Source organism: Macrotis lagotis, chromosome 4, assembly GCF_037893015.1.
Source record: "Macrotis lagotis isolate mMagLag1 chromosome 4, bilby.v1.9.chrom.fasta, whole genome shotgun sequence".
NCBI classification, from domain to species: Eukaryota; Metazoa; Chordata; class Mammalia; order Peramelemorphia; family Peramelidae; genus Macrotis; species Macrotis lagotis.
In genome coordinates, this window is record NC_133661.1 from 33157374 (window position 1) to 33178647 (window position 21274).

Consider the following 21274-nt stretch of genomic DNA (forward strand, 5'->3'; position numbering starts at 1 on the left):
TGTGAGAAAGGAACTCTGCAGGCCTTCAAGCCTATAAAAATGTCAGATGAGGTTATTAAATTCATACCAAGTCAGGGCCCCTTGGAGGAGAGGATGGCAGCTGATCAAATGAGGGTAGGGCTTTCTCGAGCCTTTCTCATGACTGAAGAGCTATCTGGAGGGAGAGCAAAAGCCCAGGCCAGTACATGCTACAAAACACCGGGAGGGAAGGGAATGAAAATTAAACCAGAGGTGTGGTCAAGAACCAGAGGAATCAGTTGGAACAGAGATGGGACATCAACTCTAGCAGAGTCATTGACTCTATTTGCATGTTCCGAGAGATGCAAGTCATAAGCTGTTTGTTCTTATGTGTGGCTTTGGTCCCTGCTCTGAAGCATTATCACCAGTGTACAGGACCTCTGAAGGGAAGCCCAGATCCTCAGCACAGTACATGTACTCATAATATTTTGTCTTTCACTCTCAAAGAAGGTCATGACATTAGGGAGGTGATGGTATGACAAGTATGTAGAGTGGATTTGCATCACCAGTCTCGAGTTCTCCTCCAGAACCCTTTGGGTCCAGTGGACAGATATGGAGATGGCCCTGAAGGTCAGATTCAAATTCCTGTCCTGACTTCAAGGTCAATGCTCCATCTACTATGCCCCCTAGCTGCTCATGGCAGTCAGATAACTCAACCCCACTCATTTTTCAGTTGATAAGAGACCCACAATTAGGACCTCATCATGTGGACTCTTACAACACTCTACTAGTTGGTTTCCCTGCCTCAAGTGTCTCCCTTCTCCCAGTCATCCTCCACATAGTTGCCAAAGGGGCAGCTAAGTGATGCAGTGGATAGAGCACCACCCTGGAGTCAGGAGAATCTGAATACAAATCTGGCCTCAGACACTTGACACTAGCTGGGTGACCTTGGGTTAGTCACCCTGATTCATATCTGGCCACTGGACTCAGATGGCTCCAGAGAAGAAGGTAAGGCTGTAAACTTTGTGCAGCATCCTTTCACTTAAGTCCAATTCACTTACTTATCATGGCATCATCTCCCTGATATCATAGTCTTCTTTCAAGAATGAAGGATGAACACCATCATCATCATTATCATCATCATCAGTTGCCAAAGTGTTGTTCCTTAAAATACAGGTCTGATTATGTCACTCCCTTGCTCAGTAAACTCAAATGGCTCACAAGGATCAAATAGAACTTCTCAGTTAGACTCTAACCCACCTTTCTAGTCTCATTACATCTCTCTCCATGGTCTGTCCAAATTAGCTTTCTTACTATTCCTTATACATAACACTTCATTTCCATTCTCTTTGCCTTTGCATAGGCTATGCCCCTTGTTTGGAATCCCTAGCCTCCACTTTAGTTTCTGTCAAGGTTTAGCTCAATTATTGCCAAAGATGTAAAGACTTTTCTTACCCTCTCCAGCTCCAGCCTTGCATCTCAAATTACCGTATTTCCATTACTATATATTCTACATTTGTATGCACATTTGCCTGTATATGTATGTGTTTCCTCCCACAACTAGCTTGTTAGTCTTTCATGGTCAGGGACTGGCTCATTGTTGCCTTTGTATCCCTAGTGCTTAGCACTAGGATTGGATGCCCAAGTTACCAAGTGGCAGAGCCAGAATGTGGACCAAGGTCCTCTGACTCCAAATTCAACACTCATCACTGTAGCATTATGCCCCAGAAAATTCATGAGGGGAGTTTGGTAACCATTCAGGTAAGAAAAAAAGGGAGACTGGACAAGAGTTATGGTAGAGATTGTATGAATGAATCCTCTCAATTTCTTTCTTTGTGGTAGTGGGGTGGGGACAGACTCAGGGTCCTGGCTCCTTTAATTTTATAATGATGCTACTTATCTGTCAACCAACATCCCTAAGAAGACATTGCAAGAGAGACTGAAATGTAACTTAGTGGAGAGAACACTGCACTTGGAGTCAGAAGAGCTGGATTCTAATCCTGATTACTTATTCATCATGTGGTTCTTCTCACTGAACCTCAGTTTGTTCTTCTGCAAAATGGGTGTGGATTCAATGATCTTTTAAGTACCTGAAAGTCCTGAGTTTCTATGACTTTTGTCGGGGGTGGGGATAGGAATGGAGAATAAATCATAGTTCTAAATGCTAACAAGTAATCAAACACATTTCTGCTTATAGCACAGGCCTTCTCAATCTCAGATCCTATTCTCCGGTTTCAGACTAGTATCATCTCTATGGTCTATGGGGAAAGACTCGGGATCCCCAAGTTCTAGGAAGGCAGGTGGGGAGAGCTTACTGAGAGAGACATTAGAGAGTAAAACAAAGGAGAGAGAATAGAGACAGGGAGGAAGAACAAAGAGACTGAAATGCCGGAGGGTCACAAGGAAGAACTGGGGACAGGATAAGAGAGAAGAAAGAGGATATAGAATATGGGGAGAGAGGGAGAGAGGGGGGAGAGAAGGAGAGAGAGAGAGGGAGAGGGAGGAGGAGGGAGGGGGAGGGAGAGGGAGGGGAGATAAAGCAAAAGGGAGTGAATAAACATATAAGAGAAAGCAATTTCAAAGCTCATGAAATTGTCTAAAATCTGACTGCAGGAGATGAATACCTGCTGCTTCCTAAATTATGCATATTTATGCAAATACATATGCAAATTGGGCACAAAGAGGTGGCAGGGGGCACTTGCAGATGGCCCAGATCATGAGTTGTCACAACTGTTCTCAAAGGAGGGTCTGGAATAGGGGGTGAAGCAGGAGCATAGTTGCCACCACAGGTCACCCAAAGATCCTCAAGGGAAGAGCAGAGCTGTCAGCAGGGTGCAATGATAACCAGCACTCCACTTCAGAGATACCTAGATGGGAATCAAGGTTCTATTCTCTCCCTATCACCAGAGATATCTAGGATCCTGAAGTTCCCCTGGGACTCCCATTTAGCGGTCTTCAAATTCCTTGTGCCCTGAACCCCATTCCCACTGTCACAAACCATTGATTAACATAAAAGGAGGAATGAATGAACTTAGTAGTTAAAGAAGCATTTCCTAGTTAAAGAAGCATTCTATGTGGAATAATAGAATGTCAGGGTTCTCATAAAATGGAATATAGTAAATAGAAAATAATAGTTTGGAGAGGGTAGGGACCTTAGAACAATAATCATAGAACTTCAGACTTGGGAAGTGCTCTAAGGCTCATCTAGTTCAACCACCTCATTTTACAAATGACAAAACTGATGCTTATAGAGGTTAGGCAACTTACCATAGTTCTCTATGTGCTTAAAAGTACCCAGACCCTATCCTTTCAAGAGAAACAGAAAACCCAAGACATTCATTTGTGTTACCTTTGCTCAGGTTATATCTGTAAAAATTATTCTCTCTTTCCTTCCCCATCCCCTCTAATTCTTTTGGGGATATTTTTGGCAAAGCAATGAGGTTAAGTGACTTGCCCGAGGTCACACAGCTAGGAAAATCTCTTATTCTTAAGGTCCAGCTTGTGCAGCAGAAATAGTTCTAAATCTACGCCTAGGTTCTGGTCCCTGCCCTGAAGCCTCACTGTGCCTCTGTTTCCCTATCTGGGGAATGAGGGAGTCAAACTTGATAATTTCTATGATTCCTCTCAGTTCAAAACATATGATCTTATGATTCTATGACTTTCTTAGGTCCCTTCTAGTTTTCAATCGTATGATTCTGTAGGTTACAGTTCCTCTGGGGATCTTTCCATTCCTATCCCCTCTTATCTCTTCTTCCTCTGGATTCATACTGATTATCTTCTCTAAGTCGTAAAGGCTCCTTGAAAATTGAATTGTCTAATTTGTATATAATTGGTCTTCCTATCCTGCCTGGGAAGTCCCCAAGGCAAGAATATGTTCTCTTCCTTCTCCAATCACCCCTTACATAGAAGCTAAGAACTGTGATTCTAGAAAGAACAAATCAGATAACCCTTGTTTTTCCATTCCTAGAATCATAGATTTAGAGCTGATAGGGACTTTAAAACTTATCTAAGAGAACTTTTTTCCTTTTACAGATGAGAAAGCTGAGACCCAAAGAGGTTAGTGACTTGTCCAAAAATCACACATTTGTAACTGGCAGAGGCAGGATTCAACCTCCACCCTCTGAGTCCAAAACTAGCATTCTTTTTGCTACAGGATGCTACCATTAAGTAAATGACTTGGATTGGCCCCCATTTATTGAGCTCATGTGTGTGCATTCACACACACATATATTTACATGCAGCACATACAAATATAAGAACATGCATGCACACATCCTGGTGCACATTCATACCACCTGTTTTTTGCCAGGTCATTAAGTCAATCAGATCTTTTCCATCTTAGTAGAGATTTCTGCACATTTCATCAACTATCAGGGATCTTCAAGGTTCTTATCACAAGATCATACGTTAGTGCTAGAAGGGACCTCAGAGGCCATTTTGTTCATTTTATAGATAAAGTTAACAGAATAAGTGATATGCTCAAAGTCACATAGGCAGTGATTAGCAGAAGAATTTGAACTCAGGACCTCTGGCATTTAGGTCTTTCTCTACAACATCATTCCTAAACAACATACAAGCTTCTTAGGGAAGAAGACCAGGAAAGGGGAAAAATAGTCACAGGAAGGGGAGACTATCAATGGTGGAGATACATTTCACTGTTCTTTCCATTTGACAACATTGCAAAGAGCTATCTCTGATGGCAGGGATGTCTCCTGGGCCCATGTTCTGAGAGACAGACCTGGAATCCTAGCATCCCACAACACCTCCTTCTCCAGTGGTTATGAGCCAAGTGTCATCATTCCCTTCCATCTTTATCTGTATCTCTGGCTGGCAAATGTCAGTTGTCTTTCAGCATCCATCGATCAGTATATCTCAATAGTTTGCCTCCCGGGCCTTGGTCAGTCATGCTGAAAATCATTGCTTCTAACCAAAGCCGCTCTCTTCTGCCCTACACAGGGTGCCATGCTTTCCATTGAGAGACCCCTCCCTGCCTGCCCAGAGATGAACAACAATGTTGTTGGCCACAGCTGGGGGCAAAAACTGAGATTTCGTACCTCCTCATTCAGGGCTCATTTAATTTCAGAGCCAAGTCCTATTCCTTTGCCAGAAACTTCTTACATCCATCAACCAATAAATCTTTATTGAGCATCCCTCCTCTACTCTTCCTGCAAATTCAATCTTGTGCACAGTTGTGTTATGAGGAAGCTAAGCAATGGAAGAGAGCTGCAGTCCTTACCCTTGGAGTATTCCCAGACTCAGGAAAAACAAGAGTAGAATCATAGATTAGAACTTAGAGACCACCCAGTTCAATGCTCTCCTTTCACAGATGAGGAAACAGAAGACCAAAGAAAATAGCTAAGTTAGAACTGGAACATCCAATCCAAAATCTAGTGTGTTTCTCATTACAAGTGGAACCTTAAGAAGGACCTACAAGTAACAGTGGCATTTGAATTCAGGTCTCATGACTACAAATCCAGTATTCTTTCCACTACATTAATTGTCTCACAATGCATGATATAATAGAAAGGCTCCAGAAGATAATCCTTTTGAAGTCAGAAGACCTGGTTCAAATTCAGGGTTTGTTACATATTATATACACATAGGCCTTTTGGTCAATTCTTTCCACTCTTCTGATGAAATGATTAGGTGATTTTTAAAGCTCTGTCCACTTCTGACCTTTTGTGGTTCTTTAGTTCCTTAGTAAATAAAGACACATTGAAGAACCAGTCCTACTACGACTAAGTAGGGTAGAAGTGTCCAGGTGCACCTAGGCACACCTGCAAACAATCAGGTCTTATTGGCTTCAGGACTTGCCATCAATTACAATACCTTCCCTTGGAGGTCTCCATGTTGCTAGAGTTAGTCTTTGCCCTGGCTTGGAGCTCTCCGGAGTGCCAGCCTCATTGTTACCCAGGCTCTTGTCCCTTGTCCCTGATTCTTACTCAATTTCCTGTCTTCCTGACCATCTCCCTGCTATGATTACTATCTCTTTCCACCACCTCTCTCAATGATTTAAAAAAACACATCAATAGTGGTGAAAATAACAATGCTTCAAGGAACTGTAATTCCATAATCTCTCAATTGACACAGATCATAAATCCTCTATGTTTTACAGGTAGACTATAAAGGGACAGAAAGAGAATTCATATCTATCTCCTGTTTCCAAATCCAGAGAGCTCTTTCCACTGTGCCATATTGCCATTTATGTAAGTATTAGATCTACTTCTCTTCTAGGGGTGGTTTGGTTCTCCTGTTGTCTTAATGGGAAGGCTCTCCTGTGTGACAATTCATTGATAAATTTCTTTAGTATTCTTAACCCTATTATATATACACAAACACACTCACACACACACATATACACACAAACACACACACACACACACACACACACACATACACTCCTACCTTTTTCATGAGTTGGGATCTCTTATGACTTCACAGACTCAGAGAACTAAATAGAATTCCAATTCTTTGAAGACTTTCATTTTTGCCTTTATATTCCCAGTGCCTAACTCAGGGCCTGGCAATTAATAGACACTTAATAAATGCTGATTGAATTAAATTGAATTAAAAGGTACCATGAGAGTAACCTAATCTCACTCATCTTGAGTAGGAATCCCCCTACAATATTCCTCATGAATGCTTGTCCAGTCTCCAGTCCACCCTTGAACAACTCCAGTGACAGGAAACTCATAACCTATCAAGGCAAGCCATTTCACTTAAAACAACTTCAAGTGTTAAGAAATTTTTTTGGACATCAATCCTACCTCTCTCCCATTTGCACTCAATTCTCCTAGTTCTACTCTATTTTCCCAAGGAAAACATAAGTCTAATCTCTCTTCCCTATGACAATTCTTTAAATAGTCAAAGACAGCTATTATGTTCCCCTTAAATCTATAGCTTTCCAGAATAAACATACCCCATGATGCTTGCCATCTTCTGGATTCACTTCATTCTGCCAATAACCTTCTTAAAATATGATGCCCAGAATGAAACTTAATACTCAAATCAAATGACTTAACGTAAATAAAAGCATACTGCAAATGTCAAACACTATCTAAATGCCAGCCATTATCATCGTTATTGTTACTCTAGAGAGATGGCCCAATCAAGATAAAGAATATCAGGATTCACATGTCCCTCTATCTTAAATCTCTGTCTAATTTAATTCAGTCCAATATCACCCCAGCATCTCTGACTGCCATGTTACACTGCTGACTCAAATGGAGTTGGTGGCCCATTCAAATCTCCAGATCTTTTTTGTACAAACTATTGTTTAGCTGACCTTGCTCATCGTATACTTCAAAAATTGTTTTTTAAGTCCAAGGCTGGAACTTTAAACCTACCAATGTCCTATTAATAAATGAATCCATTCTTTTTTATCCGTTGATTAACCTAAATGTGGGGTTGTATATCCATTCCTATTTCATAGTCTTATGGGATATGCACTATCTTTCTAGAATGCAGAGATATTTCTGTTATCAAACGCATTAGTTATCCCCTCTTAATTTTCTGTCATATTATATAATATAGATGTTTTATCTATTTTATATAATATCTTATAGACTTTCTATTTAGTAATTAATAAATTATATTTTGTATTTTATAAATAAACTCTGCAGACCTTGTAGAAGCCATTGGTAAAAATGCTCAACGATACACAGAAGGTCAATGAGGGCTCCCTGGGACATTCTTCTAGCTAACATTAACTCATTAATCAATACTCTAAAGCCACCTAACTGAATTGTCATCTAGTCCTAATATCTCTCTCCATCTTGTCCATGGCAATGTCAGGAGCAAGTGCTGAAAATGACTTGCTGGAATCTAATTGTACTATGTCTACAATATTCCCCTGGTTCTCTAGTATAATTACACTATTTTAAAAAATAAAGAAATGAAGTTAGCAAGCACTGTGATCTATTCTTGGTGAAGTCACATCGACTCTTGGCAATTACTGTCTCCTTTTCCAAATGCTTATTCACCATCCCTTTCCTAATACTTTCTAGAATGTAGCCAAGAATAGAAGTTTAGCTTAGTAACTTATGGTTTGCAAACCTCACCCTCTTCCATTTCTATAAATCAGGACTTTTACTTGTCCAGTCCTCTGGTCTCTCTTCTGTCCTTTACTGTCATTTCAAGATCACCAGCAGTGGCTCAGAGATCACAAGCATCCTTATTTTGGCACTCTATTATATAGTTCCTCGAGACCTGGAGATTTGAACACATGGAAACTAGGTGTTCTCTTAGCATTTTTTTTTGTTTATTTTGGAGGTAGATAACACAAAGTAGAGGATAATTTCCTGGACACTGTCTAAGGTTCTAATCCTACCTCTAACACTTACTTGATATGATCCTGAAAAAGCAATTTATAACCTCTGGGCCTCATTTTCTCTTCTGTAAAATACTTGTGGTATCTACTTCACAGTGTTGCTATGAGGATTAGAAGAAACAATATAGTCAGTCAATGGTCATTTCTTAAGCAGCTACTCTATGTCAAACACTATGCTAAGTTCTGGGGAAAAGAAGAACAAAAGACAATCCCTGCCCCCAAGGAACTCAAAATCTTATGGAGTTTGCAAACAAGTATGTGCAAATCAGTATGTGCAAGAAAAAATGAGAAATAATCAACAAGGGCAGAGCATTGAAATTAAGATTGAAAAAGGCTTCCTAAAGAAGAGAGCACTTTAGTATTATATGAAAGTCAGTTTTTTAGTATTTTTTGTTTGCATTCCCTATTAACTATTTTTTGTTCTCTTCTTTCCAGTCCAAAGACCATTTTCTTTCTTTTTTGTTGTTTTTTTGCAAGGCAACAGGGTTAAATGAAAGACCATTTTCTTGACAGAAAAAAGGAGAAACATAGAAACAGAGTAGTTCTTCCCTCTCTCTGTCATATGTAATCAATTGTTCCATCCTCCATGAGCATCAACATTTCTTCTTTGCTGCTCCTCTTTCTCCTAAAATAGGTTTTTTAAAGTCCTTTTTGTCTTTGCCTCAGATAATTATGAGCTTCTGTGGTCCTGCCTTGATTCTATATTTCATAATCTCAGTTTCCTACATAATTCCATTATATTATGTGCCTTTTTAAATCAAAAGTTGATGAAATTTTGGTGAATCGAAAAGAACACTATTTGGAGCAGGAAAAAGGGTCCAAATCTCATCACTTGCCACTGATGATCTTAGGGAAGTCATTATCTACTCTGGACTTAGCTATCTGCTCTGGAAAATGGGTATGGGGGACTTCTAAGGTCCTTTGTAGCCATTTGGTTTGAATTGTGTTGTCTTTTTCTGTGCACTCTCATGTACATCCTAAGTTAGCCTGGGCAGGGAGCCCCTCACCTAGGCTGACTGCCACTAGAACAGGAATGTATGTAGTACTAAGGCAGCCTAGGGAAAATATTGACTTCCCAGCTAACAAAACTAAATTCTATGAAAGATATACCTTCAGACCAAGAAAATCCATCAAGATTTCATAAATATTTGAAAGTGCCCAATTGATTACTGCCCTGTAATGGCTGGAGTACAGGGTTTCCAGTTCTTGGAAGGAAATTCCATGACGGGGTGATACAGAGAGGTCAATACCTTTGCCTACCCAAAGGGAAGAAGCCCAGGCTAGTACAAATAAAGGACTCCATGTCTATTTCCATAATTATGGAGCTATATAGCTTCTAGAGCTGAATTAGAAGGATTCTAAAAGGTTGTTAAACTCCTGTCCCCTTATGTTGTAGATGTGGAAATGGAGACCTAGACTATGACAGAGCCATGATTTGAACCCAAATCATTTTATTCTAAATCAATACTCTTTCTCTATCATCATAGAACATAAAATATTAGATCTGGAAGGGGCTTTAAGATTCTCTAGTCCACAGTCATTATTAGAAAAATGAAGAAACTGAGTCCCCAAAAGATGAGGTGATTTATGCAAGGTTGCATAGATGGTGGCAGAACTGCCTTCAATTCAGTTCGTTGAGTTCAAATCATAAGAATAGCATTCTGAATTTGGAGTCAGGAAGATCTCAGTTTAAATATTATATTTAACTTTCTTGAGCCTTATTTTTCTCATCCATTGAATGGGAGAAATAAGGGAATTTCCTTCACAGGGTTTTTGGGAGGTTCAAAGGAAATCACAACTAGGGAAATACTTTGTAACTTATAAAGTTCTTTATAAATCCTAGTCATTACTGTCCATTCATCCTTCAGCATCCTCTGGGCATCCCCTATGGTCCCAAACCAGTACCCAGTTATGTTAAGAGCAACAGTTGGGAGCATAGGGTCCCTGCCCATGGAAGTCAGGTTTGGGGAAAAGGAAAAGATCTAAGACCTACAAAAATAGAATAATTCCACAAGTCAAGACTACATGCCAGCAGATTTCAAAACATTCAGGCTATACTGTAGCTGCTAGAATTCAGACCCTGAAGATGTCAATCAATCAATAAATATTTATAAAAATTCTACTCGATGCCTATTGCTCTGTTATATGCTGGGGTGTAAAAAACAGGAACTTTTGGTCAGAGAGATCACAACTATATATATATATATGTACAATACAAAAATGCAATCTTTGGAGTGGGATATGTGGTGAGAAGGCATTAACAACAGGAGCAATTAGGAAAAACCTCATTTATGAAGTGCTGTTTAAGCAAAATCTTGAAGGAAACTCAGTATTCTAAGAAGTGACAGTAAAGAGAGAATCCTAAACATGAGAGACAACCAACGAAAAGTCAGGAAGTCGGAGCTAAGGGAAATGGATTGATTCTTGAGAGGACCAGTAAAAAGGCAAGTTGGGCTAGTCCAGGCTGTATAGGAAAGAGAAATGTAAAAAGACTGAAAAGGTGAGAAGATGAATTATGAAGAGTTTCAGATGGTAAGTGGAGGAGATGATCTAATTGATGTAATTGATATTATTTCAATTATTTAACTGAAGTAATAGGGAACCACTTGAATTTATTGAGCAGGCGAATGACATACTCAGACCTGTGCCTAAGGAAAATCACTTTGGCTTCCTAGATGTAGGCAAAAACATGGACCACTCAACTGAATCTTTGAAATTTCCCCTCCCCCTGCCTTTCTACCCTCTAATCCCAGCTTATATGCCACCATGTGAAGCAACAACTAAACGGATATCTACGCATACCTTCATTGAAATTGTTAATCAGATTAAGCCAGGGCAGTTCCTGGGAGGATGTGAAGAAAAATTGGTCATTATGAATGGAGTGATGAAGTAGAAAGAAGGGAAGAGGTAACATGATATTGTGTAAGGAGGACTAGATTCAGGCTCAGAATTTAGTTTCCTTCCTATCTCTGCTTCCTACTATCTCCAAGACCCTAAGCAAGAGAGTTTACCTCTATTAGGCTGGGTTTGATTCTGTAAACAGTGAGGGCTAGACTAGCCAATCCTTAAGCTCTAAATCTATGGTCCCATGATCCTCTTTAAATAATCCAGTGAACACAATTGTTTGAAATAGTTCTCTTAGTTCTTCTGGAACATCTTTCGTTAGACTGCTAACAAAGAGACTTTACATCTAGTCTACCTTTCAGCCACTAGTGTGGCTGATTCCTGGAAGGTCCCTATCTTATTCTTCCTTTTGTATTTTTATTTTATTGTCCTCAGTTAAATTCAAAAACAAGTTTCAACATTCATTTATAAAATCTCGAGTCCCGCATTCTCTCCCTTTCTTCCACCCCAATCTCCCTCACTCAGAAAGCAAATTATTTGATATGGGTTAAAAATGTGTAGTCATGAACTACATTATCCCAATAATCATGTTGTAAAAGTAAATATACTCCCTCCAAAAAAAGAAACTCAAGAAAAATAAAGTTTAAAAAGTATGCTTCAATCTATCCAGACACTATCAGCTCCATCATTGGGATGGATAGTATTCTTAAAAGCAAAAATATAGGGTCACCAGTCTAAAGTCATCAAGCCCAACTTTTTCATTTTATGCATGAAGAAACTGAGTTCCTTCCATAGCTAATAAGGGTCTGAAGCTGACTCCAAACTTAGTGTTCTCCCTACCACCTAGCTATCTCCATGTCCAGGGAGCAAAAATAGTCCAAGCTCCTAGAAACTGTTGTTCGTCCTTCATTCTTGAAGAGGACGGATGGCATCAAAAGGGTGATGTCTTGACCCATAGGTAAATTAGATTTAAGTGAGGCAGAGATAAGCAATGTCATCAACATTGCTTTCTCCTCCAAAGTGATCGGGATCTAGTGGCAAGTGGTAATGGCCTTAGAAAATGAGGGCAAGGTAGGAGGAGGAGAATGAACCCAAGGTCATGCAGACAGTAAATATAAAAATTAGGACTCAAATCTAGGTCATGGGATCACAGGGGGAAGAGACTTCATATACAATCCTCTTGTTTTTCAGTTGAGGAAACTGATACCCATGGAGGTTAAGCAATTTTCTTAAGATGATATAAGTAGTGAGGGTCAGAGGTGAGATCTGAATTCAGGTCCTCTGATTCCAATGTTAGTTTTCACTCTAACATACATTAGATAGGAAGAATACTATACAATTGCTGAGTCAATAATACTAAATTAGACTGACCATTAGCTCAGTGCCCTTAAAATGAACAAGAATCAAGTTAGCCTTTGAGTTCCAATACCCCAAGAAGTTTCCCCATCAGGTCTGTATTTCTACCCCTCCCCCTATCATGGGCTCACTTGAAGTTGGTCATTTTTCCCTAGTCATGTTTGGAACCTGCCATTGTCAGTGCCAAGTTTCTGTTATGGGCTAAATACATGAAAATAAAATCATCACCTCCAACTGAGGCTGCATTTTTGTTGAGGAATTCGCATTTTAGATGATTTAGTGATTAAAATGACCTTAGAGACCATTAGGTCTAGCCCAACCTTTTGACTAATGAAGAAAATGACCCAGAGAGTTTAGTTAACTTGCCCAAGGCTACAAGGCAATTAAAATCTGCCAAGATTTAAAAACATGTCCTTTGTCTCTAGATCTCATGTCCTTTCCCGTATATCATGCTAAACTTGTTCTGAAACTCTTCTCCATTTTCCTAAGGCTGAAGGTAAAAATCTATGTTACACCATACTTCATTAGTTTATCCTGAGATGGAAATATGGAGTGGGTGAATATTATTTCATCAAAGGTACAGTTAAAGGGATAAAGTCTTCAAAGACTATACTGCAAAGTTTCTTTTTTTACATTTCCCAACTCTTCTCATCCATTCCAGAATTCTTCTCCCCATTTTTGCTGATCTGGTCTTTGAGACTTCCTTGTTTGAGAGAATGAGAACTCTCTTGCTATCCCCTGAATTTTCAAGGAGACTTGGAAAAAATATTAATCTTCACTAAAGTATTGATGATTGATAATGACTCGAGGAATGTTTTGCTACAAGGGATTTTGACGTTTTATCAAAAAGGATTGAAGCTCTAATGGTGAAACTTTAAGACTAGAGACAGTTGGACAGGGAAGCTCTTTGGGGTTGAGGATTCCTCATTACGCCTTTCACATTGACTTAGGTAGCTATCTACTCTTGCTATACAAAGGATATACAGTCTTAGATATACTATACAGTCTTAGAAAGTCACCAATCTCCTTTCCCTACTCTTCTGGTTCTTTCTGAGGTTTGAGTCGTCTGTGAGCTAGGATGGTGAATGACTTGAAACTGTGAGTCAAGGGGGAGGTTAAGGGACTCCAGAAAACTCCCTTCCATAAGATAGCTCTCCATCATGCTTGGATTTTCTTAAATCCATTATCTTGCTTGATATCCCACCAATCCATTAGTTTTTTCCTGCCTACTTAGTGATTCTCCAGGGAAGTCTAAGGATCTATGAATCATTTACATTTCAGTGTGAATTCACCTAAGCATATGCTAAGACTGAGCTGTCAGGTGTGTTGAGGGGGAGGAATATTTCTGAATTTCTTGATCTTTGGGTGTGGGGTTGATTGGTAGGATTTGGTAGAAAAAGAATAAGAGATCCAGGTAATTCAAAAGGGGCACAAAAAGGTAAGGAGACAATGAATATACAGTTACACAACAGGATACCTTAGGTGGCATCCCTTGAAACTTTGCTGTTCCATCTTACCTTCACAGTCCCTGAAGAAGATCATATGATAAGGGTTGTTAGGTTCACCACTAACTTAAGTTATACTGCATGATACTTATCAGTATATGCAATGCATCCTCTGAGTGGAATGTAAACTCATTGAGGGCAGAGACCATTTATTTTTTGTCTTTGTATTCCAAACCAGAGTGCAGTGGTTGGTACAAAGCATGTCCTTCACAAATGTTTGTTGAATGAACCGAATTGTTGAATCAAAGTTAGCAACCCTGCATCCTAGCCAGAGAATTGTCCCAAGAATTGTCCCTCCCTTCTCAGAGGAGATAACAATAGAGCCTAGATTGAAAGGCCAATTGATACAGGTGCCATTAGGTGGTCAGTTGGTCCCTCATGGGTTCCATTCATCTGAACAGTAGGAGGACATCCAAGGACAAAAGAGAGAGAAACAAAAAGAGAAAAGAAAAGTCAGAGGGGCGGCTAGGTGGTGCAGTGGATAAAGCACCAGCCCTGGAATCAGGAGTACCTGGATGCAAATCTGGTCTCAGACACTTAATAATTACCTAGCTCTGTGGCCTTGGGCAAGCCACTTAACCCCATTTGCCTTGCAAAAAAAAAACAAACTAAAAATAAATATTTAGGGGCAGCTAGGTGGCGTAGTGGATAAAGCACCAGCCCTGGAGTCAGGAGTACCTGGGTTCAAGTCCAGTCTCAGACATTTAATAATTACCTAGCTGTGTGGCCTTGGGCAAGCCACTTAACCCCGTTTGCCTTGCAAAAAACCTAAAAAAGAAAGTCAAGCAGGTGGAAAGAGAAGATGGAGAAGATGATAAAAAGAATGAAAGCATATAAAGGATTTTTAGAGGAATTTGTATTGGAAGGGATTTTAGAGACCACATAAACCAATTAACTCATTTTAAAAATAAAAATATACCCAGAAATGTGAGGTGATGACCAATATTACACACAGTAGGTTAGTAGAGGTAGAATTCAAATGCAGGTTCTCTGCTTCCAAACTCAGTGATGCTGGGGACAAGAGGTGGGAATAGAGATGGAGAATCAGGAAAAGCAAGAAGAGATGGAAAGAGAAGAATTGCAATGGAAGAAAGGGACTAATAGAAGGAGAAACAATTCAAAAAGATGGGAAAATGATGAAAGGCATAAAGGAGAGGATTGGAATTGAAAAGGAATGGAAAGATGGAAGAATGATAAAAAGGGAAGGAAAAGGGTAAATGGAGGGGAGAGAAATGGGGAAAAGGGAGAAAAAGGAAAGAGGAAGAAGCAGTAGGAGGAGCAGAGATGAAGTGATGGTTAAAGAAGATGGGAGAGGGAAAGTAGAAAAGAAAGAAGCAAAAAGATAAAAGATGAGAAAACTATTGAGAGGAGAAGGATAGTGGAGAGAAGGGAGGAAGGAAGCAAATAGAAAGATAAAGAAAATTAGGAAGAAGAGAAGGAAGAGGAGGGAGAAAGAAAGCTAATGAGGAAGAGAGATGGAAGCATTTGAGAAGTGGGAAAAGGAAGCAGAGGAAGGAAAAGAAAGGAGAAGAAGGGAGGGAGATAATATGTGAAGGAAGGATGAGGTAGAAGGAAAAGAAACAAATGGAGAGAAACAGAACTAGAGAGGAAAAAAGGAGAGAGGGGGTGGGGAGATGGAAGAAAGATTATGTTGAAGGAAAAGGAATCTGAAAGAGGGAGTTGGGACAACTGAGGTCCCACCAGCAGGCACTAGGCAAGAGCTGGCTTCTCTGAACCACAACCAGCCCCTCTGGGGAACCTGCAGTGACATAAAATGTCATCTTCAATTTTCGAGCAGATCTTCAAGTGACAGTTACCAAGCGAAGACTGGGCATCAGATCCTCCCCCAGGGCACCTCTCAGGGGTGGATCCACAGAGGAAAGCTTTCTAAGGTCTGTGATAATGCAAACAATCTTACATAGACCCAGACTTGGAAATAGTACATGCATCCATGCACTCATGCGTGCACACACACATACACACAAACACACACACATCACACATACATACACACACACACACACACACACACACACACACACACACACACACACCCCTCTCTGCGGCTGCTGAGCCAGTTAAACACACAGAGATTCCTTCCCATGGATAGAGTCCTGCTGGGATGCTGGTTCCTGGGGACAATGATTTAATACTAAGCTAACTGGTCTCAGCATGGATTGAGCAGCTGAGGACTCCCAGAGGCCTTGAGGACATGTCACAATCAGCATGGACCTTGCGGGGAATACCAAAGCAGTGCTTTATGTATGGGACAGTGAGCAGCATTGTCTGACTGGATCACAGATGCCAGGGAAGCAGGACTGTGTCAGAAGACTTCACTAGGAGGTTGGAGTCAGAATTTTCAAATTGCAAACAGAGCAGTTATATTTGTTGCCAGAGGTACTAGGGAGCCACTGAAGTCTATAGAATAAGGAAATGATATCCATTTTAGGGAAATCATTCAGGAATGATATTAACCTGGCACAGGCTTCATTCCCACCTTTCCTTCCTCTGTCCCATTACTAATATTAGGCTTCCCCGACATGCAGTCTGCCTTTGTTCCTCAGACTCAGGCTAATTAACCTAACTCCCACTGGATACTAGAACAGCTGAAGGCAGACAGATCCCAGGAATAATATAATACCTCTAATTTTTTGGACCCTGAATGATTCCCAGAGCATTTTTGTCTATGGTCATAGTAATACCATCCCCTTTCTACAGGTAAGGAAACAGAGAGGTTAAGTGACTTGGCCAGGATCACCCTGGTATGTATGATAGTACATATCACCACCAGATGATTCAGTCAGTTGAGAGTTTCTTGATTAGCAGTCCAGTTCAAATCCAATATTTACTAAGTGCCAAGTATGAAGCAGCACTGGGAAGTAAAGCACAGGCAAAAACAAGACCAAAGAGCCAGAAAGATCTATTCAAGTCTTGCTTCTGACATTGTTGCATCCTTGCTGGAATAAAGTCATGTCTGGACCAAAAAAACCCCCCAAAGTTCTGGGCACTATATTAGATACAAAGGAGATGCAGAGATAAAACAGAAGTAGGACCTGCCCTTGAAGAGCTTCCATTCTGCTCACACTCCCACTCAAAGTTCAGCCCCCTTCCCCTCCTCTGCCCCCTCACAATATATTACTACCTTTCTTTTGCACAAGCTCCATTTTTCAAAGGACTTTTATCTCCCTGATCTCAGGAATCACCCAACAGCCTTTGAGGTAAACTGAGTGAGTAATATTCTGCCTCTAACAACTGCCAAAGCTTGTCTTTCTTCTTTGCCAACATCTCTTGCAAATATGCCCTCCTTGGGGCAGCTCAATGGCACAGTGGATGGAGTAATGGCCCTAGAGTCAGGAGGTTCAAATCAGACCTCAGACATTTAATAATTACCTAGCTTTGTGACCTTGGGCAACTCAACCCAATTGCCTTGCAAAAAAAAATAATAGTACCATGCCCTCCTCTCTGCTCACAGAAACACCCCCTTGGTTCAGGTTATCATCATCTCTTACCTGGGTGGTTGCAATTGCCTTTTAAAAGTATTTGCTTGATTATTGCAATTCAATGATCATAGACATTTCAAAACATAACAGGAAAGAAAACTAACAATTCAAGAACTGAACTACCATACCCAAGTTTTTGTATATGCATAGATACCATCTCTAGTTCTCTAGGCAGCTCATTAAGACTTAAGGACTAGGGACAGATCTGCATTGGTAGACAAAATTTCCACCTCTGTGAGTTCATAATACACTGAAATCTCCTGTCTAGCCTCCTATTCTCATCCTATTCTCACACACACACACACACACACACACACACACACACACACACACACATATGTCATCAGCTATAACAAAAGTTCTCTATTTCTGATCTCGACTTTTCCTCCCCTCTTTTCTCTTTGCTTTGTTGATGCTTTTTTCCCAGATGTTATTGCTGCAGATGGTGGCGTGAAGGCAGCATTTCCCAGAAATTTCTTCCCCCCCAAAAAAAAAAACTCCAAAAACCAACAAATTATGACTCTAACCAAAATTTAGAGGGGCAAAAGCCATAGAAAGACTGAGTGATACATTTTCCCAGTCCAAGATAACTCAGAAGTTCTGTGAGAAAGGTGTGTTTCACCAAGACCAGGGGTTGGGAAAAAAGCTGCGGCCACTCAGTCCAGCTCAGCTCAACCCAGCCCAAGGATCACCGACAACAGCTTGAAGGGACTGTGGGAGAACTCTGTGACACCAGAAGGAGTATGGAGTGAGGAGCCCCAGCCATAGAACCTGCAGCGAGATTTTGGGGGGGAACCAGCCTGCACCTCCAGAGCACAGCCCACAGATGGTAGAGGGGTCACGGGAGACTGCAGAAATCTCTCTGCTCTCCCTGAGGCAGGACTCTACTGTTTGCCCACACTCAGATCCAGATTGCAGTTTGGCCTTCCATACAAAGATAGCAGGGCTCCTCCTCACAGCTCCAAGGCAGAAGGGAGTGTCTGTAGTCATCTACATATTAAAGCACAGGCAAGAGAGCATAAGACCTTGGAGGAGTAAAGGTCCCAGTGAGGCATCCCCCAAAAAACCCCAAAGTGGGTGTCCCAATAATACTCAAAAGTTCAGGAAGTGCCCCAAAACCAAGCACAGGCTGGAGAAATGAGTAAACAGAGAAAAGAGAGGAACACCATTGAGAAATACATTGTCTATGATTGTAAGAATCCTCCTCGATCTGAAGATGAGGATGTACAAGCTCCTGCATCTAAAGACTCCATGAAAAACAGATGTTAGGCTCAGGCTATAACCGAGCTCAAAAAAGCTTTTGAAAATCAAGTAAGGGAGATAGAAGAAAAATTGGAAAAAGAAATGAAAGCGATGCAGGAAAAAACATGAAAAAGAATTCAGCAGCTTAGTCAAGGAGATCCAAAAAATGCTAAGGAAAATAACATTAAAAAATAGATGTTATTGCCCACCAATCCACTTCCCCTGTATTTCCATGTAGAAGCTCGCCTTTTTTATAACAAAACTGTATAGTCAAGAAAAATAATCAAGATACACATCTGGAGAAGGAAGGAAGGAAGGAAGGAAGGAAGGAGGGAGGGAGGGAGGGAGGGAGGGAGGGAGGAAGGGAAGGAGGGAAGGGAGAGAGGGAGGGGACTAAGTGTCTATGATATGCCAAGCATAGGTGCAAAGTACTTTACAAATATCTCATTTAATCTTCATAAAAACCCTGGGAAGATGCTTTTATCACCCCTGATTTACAGTTAAGGAAAATGAGGCAGCCAGAGACTAAGTGACTTATTCAAGATCACCCTGATAGTATCTATGACCAGTTTTGAATTTAGGTCTTCCTGACTTCTGGTCCAACTTACTATTCAAAATACCTAGCAATCTCTGAGGCTTTATAATCCCCAATCCTGTAATGTCCCCCATTTTGTACTCTATTCAGGAACCACAAAAGGGAACTAGTGCCAAGCACATGTCTGGTCATTTCAATCTGAGATTGAATGTAGATTCCAAATTTACCACAGTTGAGTCTCAAGAAATTGAAGTAGGGCTGATTCACAGGAAAACTGTGACACTATTGGATTTCCCAAATATGACCAGTCTGTTCCAAGGACATCCTGACTGACCACCAATGCCATACTTGCCCTGCTGCTCTAGCCCTGCTCAGTTTCTCTCTTTACAATTTTTAAATTGTCTTATATTGTTCTCTAATTGGTTCAGGTGTGACCATCATAGAGGATGAGTCACAGAGGACCTTAGAGGTCATATAGTCTAACCCTTTCATTTAACAAATATGATCTTACACATGAAGAGAAGGAAGTGGCTTGTCCAAGGTCAAACAAGCAGTAAATAGCAGAATCAGGATTTGAACTCGAGCCCTCTGAATCCAAAACAAAGGTTCTTTTCTCTCTGTACTATGTGGTCTGAGCTCCCCAAGGAAAGGAACCTCCCTCCACCCCACTTCTGTCTCCTCTGCTCTACCACAAAGATAGGCACCCAGTATGGCATAGTAGAAACAGCACCAACCTGGGAACCAGGATACCTGGGTTTACCACTTGGTGGTTATGTAACCTTAGGTAAATCACTTTTTTTTTCACTTAGTTTTTCCAAGGCTTAGTATCTCCACACCTAAAATGGAGATAATCTCACCTCATGTAAAAATAGTGAGCTTTCACTTACATTATCTCATAGGAGCCTCACAACCTTCCTATAACATTGTGGTCCCTATTTTATAGGAAGCATTTACCCAGGATCATATCACCAACCAATTGCCAGTCCACACTTCTCCAGGCTCTTAGACTCAGGCTCTTTCCTTTGTTTACTGGTTGACAGGATCATCAAGTCATCCCTCTGACTTGGCCAAACCCATGCAGGAAATGGGTATTTCTTCACCCTGATCCCCTTCATTAGTTCTAAAATGTAAACTCCCTTAGGGTAAGAGGCAAGTCTTCTTTGAATATCCTGCAATTCTTAGGACAGGATGGTGCCTATTGGAAATGATCAGCAAATGCTATTTGAATGAATGTTTTGCTGAATGTTCAGTGAGATGACTGTGGATCCTCCCTCCAGTGCAGATTACAGCCCAACCATACCTTCTCTTTCTGTAGGATTCTTGTTCCTGTTATTCTCCTATTTCTATTCATTTTTCAAGGACAGCAGTGGAGCCCTCAGGCCATCCAACCATCCATCCATGATCCTTTGCCCCTGAAACATGACCCTCCCAATCTCCTTTTCAGATCGAACTTGCCCACAATGTTCTCTTTTAAGCTATTTCTCACTTGCAATGAATGAATGAGTGAATGAATGAATGGAAGGAAGGAATGAACAAAATGAATGAGTGGAATGAAGGAAGAAATGTAAGGAATGTGCAAGAACCCTATTTCTTTCCCTAAGCTTTCCCATGACTCTCACCTTCCCCTGTAGGGCTCAATGGCATGTCCAAGGAGAAAGACAATGGATACAACCCATGTTCAGCCAGAGAGGAAGGCAGGCAAGGGGGTCTGAAGGTTGGGGGTGGTGCTTAGTGATGCAGATTTGTATTCCTGCCGACTTTTATTTCAGGCCTTGTTTATTTCTCCTTAAAATGCCACAGCGATGCCAAGAACCGTCCCCGAATTAGCTGCGAGGGTGTAATTTTATAGCTATTACCCGGGTGTTTTTGTGACTTGGGTAATAAAGAGGAGAATATAAACAAACAGGCGGCAAAGGGAGCTTGGCAAGGATGGAGGGTTTTTTTTTTTAATTTCATATGGCTCTTCTTTAGGATGGAACATTTCTCCTTCCTGTGTTCTGGCTCA

General features: G+C 40.7%; 1 long non-coding RNA gene across 1 annotated transcript in view; it reads right to left on the minus strand.

Moving 5' to 3' along the window:
- LOC141523014 (uncharacterized) overlaps positions 1-19624 on the minus strand; it is a 41469-nt gene extending 21845 nt beyond the window's left edge. The window contains exon 1 of the long non-coding RNA XR_012478306.1: positions 19497-19624. This is a non-coding gene — a long non-coding RNA (uncharacterized LOC141523014). The remainder of the gene's footprint in view (positions 1-19496) is intronic.
- Positions 19625-21274: the final 1650 nt, after the last annotated feature.